This window comes from Saccostrea cucullata, unplaced genomic scaffold (genome assembly GCF_032062105.1).
Source record: "Saccostrea cucullata isolate Sc308-1 unplaced genomic scaffold, CSIRO_AGI_Scuc_v1 ctg7272, whole genome shotgun sequence".
In the NCBI taxonomy this organism is placed as follows: domain Eukaryota; kingdom Metazoa; phylum Mollusca; class Bivalvia; order Ostreida; family Ostreidae; genus Saccostrea; species Saccostrea cuccullata.
The window spans coordinates 10,232-22,500 of NW_026927997.1; positions in this window are offsets into that span (position 1 = coordinate 10,232).

The window sequence follows — 12,269 nt, forward strand, 5'->3', positions numbered from 1 at the left end:
TTTTGCTTATTTTTGTGAATTTGACGTGCCATACATATAAGTTAATTATCGGAAATACTTATTACCTGTCCATGTCATCTTTCAAAGTCAAAGGTTAAAAAAACTATTCAGGGAGGTGATAAAAAAATTCAAACACACTCACATGCATCAACTCTATTCCCTTCAAATAAATGTAAATTTCATTAAAGAGAGGTCAATCCAATCTTTTTTTTCAATGGGGTGGGGTGGGGGGGGGGTCCAAGGTCTTTTTGTTTCTTCTGCATGCATAGAAAGTTTGTAACTCTAAAATTCTAGATACATGTACCCGGTAATCAATTGAAGATGACTTACAGAATGAAACTGGAATTATTAAAATTGAACTTTGGGATAGAACGTTAATGAACATATACTCCAGTAACATATTTTACTGAAACAAATTCGTGATCTTTAAGAATATAAACTAATCCAATATTAACTAACCATAGTGAATTTTGTATTTTTACTGAGTAAATCCTTTATTTCTTCACATTATGGAACAAATTATGTTGGGGTTGTATATACAATACATTTTAAATACATTTGATAGAAGCAACCAATCCTCGACTTGGATGTATTTGTTTTGGGGGTTTATTCAATGACGTTGCACTATCTGATGTGTCAATATTAAAATTTAAATATATTTCACGGAAAACAATATATTTATGATACAGCAGTAAAACGTTGCACCTTATGAAACAGAACAGAAGCCAATCGTAGCAATTACAGGTGCCAAGAGTCGGACATACAGCAGTCATACTCGCGCTGTTATCAGAAAACTTTATATTGCATCAAAAGTTTTAATCTTGTGAAACATTAGCGACATGGGAAATCATAAATGATTCATACAGTATATAAATGTACTCATATCACTTTAACACAAATAATGTAGCGTAAATCTTGTTTAACACGTAAAAAGCAAAAAATAGCAAATAGGAATAGATCCAGTAAAGTACATTGGACGGGTGTGACCTAAAGCGGTATAATACTGGATTGCTCCTTATATGTATTCAACCAACAAGCAATTCTGCAGCACGGAACCATACTGAACAACTACGTTTCAATCAAACGTTCTATCATTTCTGATCGTTTAGTTGACATAAACTGTCTCATTGATGTAAACCTATAGTAGCTGGTGTCCGAAACCAATATTTTCTCGATTCGCACTTTACCAGCAATGCAACTGTTCTCATACCACTGAATGAAATTTGATTAAACTATCACAGTATCTTTATTACATATTTCCATTGTGCACCTCCTATTTTTACTTTTCGATCCGACACATATTTTGGGTTTCCCATAGCAAAACATGGACACTGACCAGGCGCGTAGCATCGTTTTTGAAAGTGGGTGGGGGGGGGGGGGGGGCAGCCAGAGAAACTTTTTTTTTACTTACCTGAAAAAGTTGACAAGCAAAAAAAAAAAAGGAAAAAGTTGCCCAAAGTCGAAAATCCTATTTCGTGGGGTGGGTGGGGGGAGGGGGGTAGGTTGACTTTTTCTCAGTGTCAACTACTTCAAGTACCAATTCTAATACTACATTTTCGGTACATCACTAAATTGGGGGGGGGGGGGGGGGGGGGGGGGGGGGGGGGGGGGGGGGGGAACCAAGCTTTCTATTAACATTTCCTATAGTATAAGTAAGGCTGGGAAAAAAGTGGGGCAGGCTGACATTGTATTCATATGGGAGGCAGGGTATCATTTAGTTTTTTGTTCACAGTACCTCCAGTTTTGTTTTGTAATGGTTTGAGTCGTGGATTTCGGCCTGTGTAGCTCAATTTGACCCAGAACCAGTGATGCAGGGGTCCTGGGTTCGATCCCCGGTCCAGCCATACATTATCTCCTCTCCTGTTACAGTTTAAGCAGTTCAACAAATAGAATAAGACTTTTTGTTTTTTCCTCTTCTGTTACAGATTTTGCGCCGTTGACCACCTCTCAAATACAGGTGAAAGTCCTGCCAGACCCAAATTAGAACTTTGGCTGTGTCTTCGATTGTGAAGACCATTTCAGGATAGAGGGGTGTAATGGTTTGAACCATGGTTAGTTCATACGGTAGAGCACCTGACTACTCTCGGGTTCGATTCCTGGTCCAGCCATACATTTTCTCCTCTCCTGTTACAGTATAAGCAGTGCAACAAATAAACTTCTTATTGAAATTGTTATTTCTGAGAAATGGTGAAAAACTAAACATTTGGCGTTGGTAACCACTGATTACCATTGATGATTATTAAGAACCCAGTGATGCCATTAATGATTCTCTTTTCACAATTAACTGTTGGTATAGAAGTCTTTGACTGTTTTGTCATTGGTTAATCGATATACCATTCACAGTTTTAAAGCAACCGATTGTAACATTGTTTAACATTTGTGCTAAAGACAGCAGGGACGTAGCATCCGGGGGGGCCAGGGGGGGCCTGGCCCCCCCACTTTTTTTCCCAACATAGCCTTTACTATAGTAAATGTTCATTGAGAGGGTGTTGGCCCCCCCACTTTATAACCATAGTATAGGGATAGCAGGGATGGTAAGGAAAAAATTGAAGGTGTTAGTAAGTTTGCTTTGAAAAAGTTGTCCAATACCCCCCCCCCCCCACGAAATAGGATTTTCGAGTTTTGGCAATTTTTAATTTCCTTTTTTTTTTTTTTTTTTTTTTTTTTGCTTGTCAATTTTTTCAGGGAAGTAAAAAAAAAATTTTCTCAGGTTGGCCCCCCACTTTCAAAAACGATGCTACGTGCCTGGACAGCCAATAGCAAAGTCAATATTTGTACCAATGGAAAGGTCCGATCGCATCCTCTGTATATTGTGTCATGTTCATTTGCATAGTCACTCCTTCAGCGCCAAACTGCACGCGATTTATATCTGCCGTTCCCGTCAATTCGACTCAAGATTGTTTGACACCATTAATTGAGACCAAAGAGTTTACACAATGATGTATTCGATAGAATGTTTCGTGAAAGAATTAATTACATGAACATGCATATATGCAATATACATACCATGGCCAGAAAATTTCCTGATGTACACCTTTTTAGATGTTTTATTCCCTCGATCGGCTTATTAGAGAACTAACTTCCTAACAGGAAGACGGAAGCGACATCCACTAGCTGTTATACTAAGTGGATAAATACACAGAATATAATACTGATGTTTATAAGATACTGTTTAATTGCCAAGTCGTCATATTACAGATTTTAATATAAAATTACATTGATATAAACAACATTACATGCATAAAAAATAACTTTTTTTGCAAAATACCAGGCAATTATCTGTTTGTTAAACTTATATTTAACAAGTGAAACCAAATCAAATGTACACTGGTCACTCAGGAGTCTCAAAGAATTTCAAATGATGTGTTTTTCGTCTGATATAATGATAGAGTTGTGCATTAACTTTATAATCAAAATCTACAGCAGCAGAAATTCGGACCGCAATATCGTTGAGAGCAAGCACCCGGACTGTAGCGGTACATGAGTTGATTAAATTTTCCCGGGGTACCTGGTTTTATCTTCTTATACCCGTCGTAAAAGTGGAAAGACATGAAACATGTTGCCCTGTCAAAAAAAATACATTAGTATTTCAAGAATATCCACCATATGGAAAAAAAATTAAACTTCATGGATACTAATGTTAAATTTAGTTTGAGAATGTAAACCAAAACAGTGTCATACTTGTAAACTTGCAAATTGAGACAAAACTCCATAGACTGACTGTAAACTGTTGTTTTAGAAGGAAATCTCTGGGCGTTAGTATTGCACGATAATTTGAAAACGGTCAACATGGAACAGACCCGTACACATTACTGAAGAAACTTATGTTGTCTATGTACACATAACTATAAAATTTTAATATTTTGAATATAATTTTCTCAAATGCTGAGATTCTCTTTGCATTCAAACCATAAAAATTAGCGATGATAACATTTTGTAGAGAATTCTGAAAGGACAAACTTTGCAGCTCTCCGCTGGCAAGTGGTGGCGTCAGTGAAGGGTGAAAAAATTCTCAAAATGGATGTTAAACAACAAACAAACAAACCATGCGAGATTTTTTGTTCTATGATACTAAAGATATAGGCCTATATTTCAATTATGTAGTAGTATATAACCTAGAAAAGCTTTGATCACTTACGTCGCCAAACCAAACGACTGATAGCAAAATTTGTAGCAAAAGGAGATAGGAGTGTTTACCTAAAAACTCATAAGACTTCCCAATTCCGAACGACTATGTTTATGCAGTGTAATCCGGTGTCAACTACTTTAATACTCTGAATTTATTGCACTGAAGTCTATAAAAGTCTATAAAACTAGAGGTACTGTGAGCGATGAGCTCACTAAATGATACCCCCCGCCTCCCATATGGTTATAACTGGTGAAAAAGTCCATGTTTTCCTGTGGTCGGGAAACCCAAAATATGTGTCTGATCAAAAAGTAAAATAGGAGGTGCACAATGGCAATATGTAATAAAGATTCTGTGAAAGTTTCATCAAATTTCATTCAGTGGTATGAGAGGAGTTACGGATAAGAGATGGGTACCCCAAAGCGTAACAGACGGACGGACGGACGGACAGACGGACGGACGGACGTACAGACGGACGGACGGACGGACGGACGGAAATCCCGATCACTATATACCCTCCCGCTTTTCAAGCGGGGGGTATAATAAGAAGTGCTATATAGATGGTCCATAATACTTGTTATAAATTACCCTGCCTTTAGTTGATAAGGGAGCTAGATGGTATTTACTAGAGAAAATCTCAAATTGACTCGCCAACTTCAATATATCCATACCCCCGCTTGAAAAGCAGGGGTGTTTATAGTGTGGTGGTGTTCCTCCATCTGTCTAGCTGTACGTCCGTCCGTCTGTTACGCTTTGGGGTACCCATCTCTTATCCGCAACTCCTCTTATACCACTGAGTGAAATTTAATGAAACTTTCACAGAATCTTTATTATATATTGCCATTGTGCACCTCCTATTTTACTTTTTGATCCGACACATATTTTAGGTTTCCCGGCCACAGCAAAACATGGACTTTGCCATTATAACCATATTGGAGGCGGGGGTATCATTTAGTGAGATTGCTCAGAGTACCTCTAGTTACATGTACATAGTGCCATTGTGCACCTCCTTTTTTACTTTTTGATGGGGCACATATTTCGAGTTTTTCATAGCAAAACACCGACACTGCCATTCTTTCTATAATATTAAGAGGTAGTCCGCCGAAAAACCAGGCAGGGTTGCATTAATAGGCGGCACATCGAATGTGACGAATATTTGAAATTTTATTGAAAACAATATCAATGTAGTCCAAATGGAATAATGTAATCGAAGATTTGTTTTAAAATTGCTTATTTAGTAAAATATCCTTTTGTTTCGTGTTCTTGAATTCCCCTATATAACCTTTGAATTTAGGTCAGAAACAAAGAACTGTAATTTCCAATACTTATTTAACAGGACTATAATTCACGCTGAACTATATCTAGAAATATTTTGTCTTTCAGTTTCAAAAATAAAATTGGTGGGCAAAACACTTTTGATAGTAGTTTTCTGTCAAAATATAGAGACGTTTTTATGAAATTTTGCGATGTAAGAGTTATCTCCCGTGGCATCGGTAAATCTGCTAAACACCTTACTATCGAAATCCTAGTGAAATATTTAGAATATATACACAAAATAAAATTATTTAACAAAAAATTACTACTTTATTTTCAAAATAGAATTCATTTTCGCCTTTAAACGTAAGATTGGCAGTATTATTTCCATTGATGTATCAGTGACGTCATACACCTGACTAATACTGCGTCACAATTAAATAGTTACAAGTTTTCCACAGAAGTTTGTAAATTCTTTGCATAAAAGCGTAAAGAAAAAGATTAAAAATAAATAATTTCTCTTTTTCTGTTCAATTACTTTTAAGAGTGCATTATCCTACATGTTAAATAATCATATATTTTTATATAAAATGTATTTATTTCACGGGCGACGTCTCTGCTCAGTCTGATTAAAATCAAACCTTCACTAGCTCCTTTTTATTTTGTTTGTCGAGTGAAGGACCTTCATGCGACAAACAAAATAAAAAGGAGCTAGTGAAGAGATTTTATTTTCTTCTGATTATCAAGGAAAGATGAATACTAGTATTTAGATTTACGCAACATTTAATTCAAGTCAACGGAGTTGAGATGTTTATTTCATGATATTTGTACATCCGCGGTACGATTTAAAATATTATATTAAAAAAGTGAAAAATAAGATTTAAAAAATATTTATTGAGGAAAATTACTGTTGAACTCCCCACTTCAATTTGCCACTAAAACGGAAGATTTCGTGGGCGTATTTTTTGTTTTTGTTTGGTCTTTTTTTTTGGGTTCAATTCGGTGATTGAAACAATCACATACTCACATTCAATATGAAGTTAAAAAATGTGACCATGTTGGCCAATTCTAAAATTTTTCCGATTAATGAAAGTTTTTTTTAATGTGCCGCCTTAAAATTGCCCCCCCCCCATCCCCACCCATCCCGTCCCGGCTTTTTGCTTGCGATTTATAGGCTCTTAAATGATGATACTATATATGAAATAACTTATTTTTTTTATAAATATAAAACTAAATTTTATAAGATGAAAATATTGGGGAAACGGCTTTGATAGATGACAGGTTTAAAATATTTGGATAAGGCCGAGACTGTGCACATTTAAATATTTTCTGCATTTAGGTACGTGCAAGTATATTTTCGCCAATGATAGAATTTAACTCTTTAATTCACGGGAGAATTAAAAAAAAAACTTTAGTTGGAAATAAGATATTTAATAAAGATAAGCTGTTTACTCTCAGTTGTTGCATAATGCATATATGTACAAATACTTGGGTTTTTTTTTAATACCGAGTATCAAGAAATCGAACAGATGTTATACATGATTGTAATCTTCATGTACGTAAAACATGTAAAAGACATTAGTATTTTAAATACATTGTATAAACATTTGAATCCATGGATAAAATAGTTTTAAAACAGTTGACTAACTGAACAGAAATAAAAGACAAGCATATTTTTTTCTGATACATTAAATGCAGAAAATTTCTAGTTTTACGGTAAAAACCGATCCCGATTGAAATAAAACCGATCCCGATTGAAAATAATGCAAAATGTGTAAAGTTATAAAACAAAAGACAACTGCCACCCATAAGATTTGTAAAAAAATAAATCAAGTAATTTTTTTGCCATATTACAACAAAAGAGCCGAATTCAACATTACAGTTACAGTATTTTCTTCTTTATAAATTCCGGTCGGGATCGGTTTAATTGAGAAAAATTGTAAAATATAGGTAAATTTGACTCTTTGCACTTCTTTCAATAGACCGGTGCCCACTGATTTTATTGAGTGACTCAAAAATTTGTACTTTGTATTCATAGTAACATGTGAAAAAAAAACTGTCATTGTAATGTGTTGGGTTTTATAACGTAATGAAATTGGATAATGAATTCAAAAAGTTACTTGCTAAACTCAATTTTGGACCACATATTTTTTTCTATAGAAATATAAATTGGAGTCTTATTCATTACTAAAATTAAAGATAAGTGTCTATGGTATAAATAATATTGATAGACACATTCAGGTTTTGCGTATCTGGTACATATAAAACAAAATAAAAACGTGGTTGTTTTTTTTTACCCCATGTTGACCTTTTTGCACTTAAAATTGAACACTTACCAAAAATAGGACTAGTGGAGCACTAAAATTTCTTTTGATGTTGTCATGTGTAAACACTTCCTTTAAAAAGTCTCTATGCAAAAAATAATAAAAATCCATGACATTCGATGTGCCACCCATTGCCTGATTTTCAGTGGACTACCTCTTAAAGGGATACCTATCTTATCAGCTGCTTCTCCTATACCACAGAATAAAATTTAATTATAATTAAATATAATTATACAGATCTTTTATTATATGATGCAATTGTCCACCTCTTATTTTACTTTGATCTGACATTTATTTATTTCGGGTCTCTCAGAGCAAAGCATAAACTTTGCCATTATAATCATTTTAGAGGCGAGGTATCACATTTAGTTAGCTCAGTGCTCACAGTACATGTACCTCTAGTTTTCAACTGTTTTTATTTATCACTTAGAATGATCGTCACCTATAAACCTGCAACAAAGCAGATTGGTTCGTGTAGCACTGATTGGTTCATGGAACCCATTTAGATCATCATTTAATGCATTAATGTATAACGTAATAGATTGAAATAATTCAAAACTATTCCTGGTTTATTTATTGAGGCAGGTTAAATTCTTCAATCCTTTGGATTGTAAGAGTTCGTCAGCACCCACCATTCGAACCCCAATACTATAAAGTGTTTAAAAAAGTATGTAAAAGGTCAAGGCCACAATGTCAGTAACCCTTGAACCAAATGTAAAAAGATCCAAAGACATGAATTGTGACAGAAAGACAAGCAAACAAACAGACAGAGAGACGACAGGAAAAGTTATCCCGAAAGAAAATGATCTGCAGTCAGTACAAAAACTCGGTAAAGTATCGAGATAGTAACAATCTCATAATGTCATTACTTTTTAAATGTGAAGGAACTGAATTATATAGATCTGTTTTTAGAGAAAAAATATTATTATTTATACTGGGAAATATTTTTGTTTCGATGTTGGAGGGGGAAAGGGCCAATTTGCATTTTCATCATTTTACTATTCGTGAAGAAGGAAAAAGAGGAAAATGAATATTGATTTAATGCAACAAATTTATTTATGCAACCACCAGAATTAATCATTTATATACAAAAGAAGGTACATGTATATGATCTTATGAAAATGAGATCTTGTCGTGGTCAAATTGAAATATGTAAATTATATGAACGACATTAACCCAAGGCAAAAATACATTTCATTTAATTGTACTAAAAACTTATTAAATATCTTTGCGTCATATGTTCATCGTAGTTTTTTTTTTCTTGTTGTCGTTCTTGTTGGTGTTGGAGCTTTTTGGGGGAGTTTGTTTGGCTTTTTTGTATATTTTTTTTGGGGGGGGGGGGGGTGTTATTTATTTATTTTTTTTTTATATTCAGGAATATTTAACAGATAACGCAAAACAGACACTATTTCCTATTCATACGATAAATTCATTGTGTGTTTGCACAATGAAAAATCTTTAAAAACTAAAATACTGAAAATTTAATAATCTTACCTTTTATACTGTTGGTAGCATCCTTGGCATTTGAAGAACTTATTCTGGATAATTCCCCAATTTTCTTCTTCACATCAGCTATATTTCTATCTCTTGCAGTTTTTTCATTCAACAAAACAGTGACTTTATTGGATAAGTTTACGTTTATTTTTTTCAGGGAAATGGTTTCATTCTTTAATTCTTCAAACTTGACCTTCAGATTATTGAATTCTTTCTCTCGTGCCTGGTTCTCACTCTCCAGTTTTCTCTCATCTTTCTGGAGATTCTGTAGGTCTCTCCTCATTGACATCCGTATTAACGTCTCCTGATTTAGTAATTGTCGTAACATGTCGGAATTCCTTGGTATGGGGTGTGCATTATCAATGGTCAGAGTCTGGTTTAGAATCAAAGCAGCGGTGGACAACTGGATAAATACATTCAGAACAACTACAAGAACAGTCATTGTATAGTTATTGTTAATGTACTGGTCAAATATTACCATATGTGTTGTTTTCTAAAAACTTGTGCAATGCGTGATGATGGATATTTTTCCTATTTATATGATGGGTTTTTCACACGAAATGCAGCGCTTTTAGCTTTAATTTTGTGTCATCTGCTACATACTTGCGCAGTAAATGTTTTTAGTCTGTCGCATGGTATACCAAATCATTACTTTTTGTATAAGATTTCAAAATGCATTAAAGATAAAACACATTTTTTAAACTATGCTTTCGAATCCTTTATTTTAACCTACGTTTCATTGCAAAACAGTGATTACACAGTACATGAAGTGTAGACTTGTCTTGTTTTTAAAAAAAGTTTTTTTTTAATATTATATTAATTAAGATGCAAATTATGTAAATGTTTTATTACTTTAAGTTTGTAAACTCTTAGTTGAAAACATACTCACGTATCGTACCCTACATTGACCCTCGTGAAGACCAAAGAAGTTTTCTTTATGTTGTCAGGTTAGTAAATTTACCTCAACCCAATAAGATCAGAATTATTATATCCAAATTTAAAATTAATGATAGGTGGTAATATTTTGTATTTTTAGAGGTTTTTTTCTCGTAAAAGAAGCAAAAAATACTAGGAATACTTTTTATTTGAAAGCAAATATAATCTCTAGTATTGAAGACATAAAAATTTCCATATCAGTAAGATAGTACAATCCACTCATTACAAAAGTTGTGTCCCTTTGCGGGGTCGACCAAAAGGTCAAAATGGAAAGAAACAACATTAATATTTTCTCCTCTTTAAAGAATAAGCTACCAAACATTTGGGCGGGCTATGATGAATACACTGTGTTTAATTTGTTTTCTGTTGTTACGTGGGTAGTCCCACCATAGGGCAATCAGGGTACACTAGCAACGATTTTTTTTCATAGTCAAATGACAAAGTCACAAACCTGAAAACTACAAAGGCTACTGTGAGGATTCTATGGGTTTTTCCCCAAAGATGGCGGCCACATTATTTTAATCAATGTTATTCTTGTCGCTCTTGCATATGCATCGCAACTATTTTTCGAGTTTTATGGCACGGAGCCTTCTACTTTTTTGTTAAAATAAATACTGACAAGAAGCCGATGGGCCACATCGCTCACCTGAGAAGCTTTGACCATTCTGCTCTTTACTAGATTTCCCCCTTGTAATACATATTGTGACCCACCCAACTCCACTGATCATAATTTAGAGAATTTGAAATCTACACTATCCCAGGATGTTTCCACATAAGATTCAGCTTTTCTGGCCCACTGGTTTTTGAGAAGATTTTCAAAAATTTTTCCTATATATTTCTATGTAAAACTTTGATTCCCCATTGTGGCCCCGCCCTACCCCCGGGGGTCATGATTTGAACAATTTAGAATCTACACTTCACCAGGATGCTTTCACATAAGTTTCAGCTTTTCTGGCCCAGTGGGTCTTGAGAAGAAGATTTTTTAATGACCCACCCTATTTTTGCCTTTTCTTGATTATCTCCCCTTGTGAAGGGACTTGGGCCTTCATTTTAATAATTTAAATTCCCCTTTACCCAAGGATGCTTTTTACCAAGTTTGGTCAAATTTGGCCCAGTGGTTCTTGAGAAGAAGTCGAAAATGTGAAAAGTTTACAGACGGACGGACAGCTAGACGAACAGACGGACGGACAACGGACAAAATGTGATCAGAAAAGCTCACTTGAGCCTTCGGTTCAGGTGAGCTAACAAGTTTAAATATCATGCCGTCTTCTGACAAGGCATTAATATTGACATCATACTCCCCCACATGCTCATAATTTGGGCAGATATAAAAAGATATCTGAAAACACGTTCAAATGATACAAATATTTTATTCGATCTATGGATTGATTAAATGTGTGTTGTTTAACGTCCACCACTTGCCGGGGGAGAGCTACAAATTTTCTCCTACACTCGGAACTCAGGGCCATTGAGCAGGAATCTCACTGAATTGTGGAGACTGGTCCTTCGGATGAGACCGTATGAACCGATGTCCCGTGTCGCAGTTAGTGCTGGTACGAAAAAAATCCCTATCTGCTCAATGGCCCTGAGTGCCGAGTAAAGGACAAAATTTGAGCATTAAAAAATACTATTAATGATATTATATGTTACCTCTTGCATCCTTATTTTATGGTGACTCATAATTACCCAGTATTATGCAATAAAAACAAAACTATTTTACACAAGTTAACATGGGATTGTAAAACATGATACATTGAGGAAAATTATCATTATAAGCATTGCATCATATGATTAAGCTGCAGAACTGAAGCGTTATTTATTCTTTTATGTTATCTTTAACCATAACACTACAGATCCCGTAATGCAAAGAAAGTGCAATTTACGGCGCAGTGTTGGATATGTACAGTATATCGCCACTTTCCAGCATTCGTTAATAAACTACTTTAATTTCTTCTTTAGACTAGGCATATTTTTGAACGAAACTGAATATATTTTTCATCTTCTCATCTTTTAAAGTCGTCTCTACAGACCAATAAACTCGCTTCACTACACATGTGTTTATGATAAAGCGATAGTTTGTTGTCCGTTTCAATTACAACATTGGTAACTGCAATGCATACCATTAGTCCTCCCCC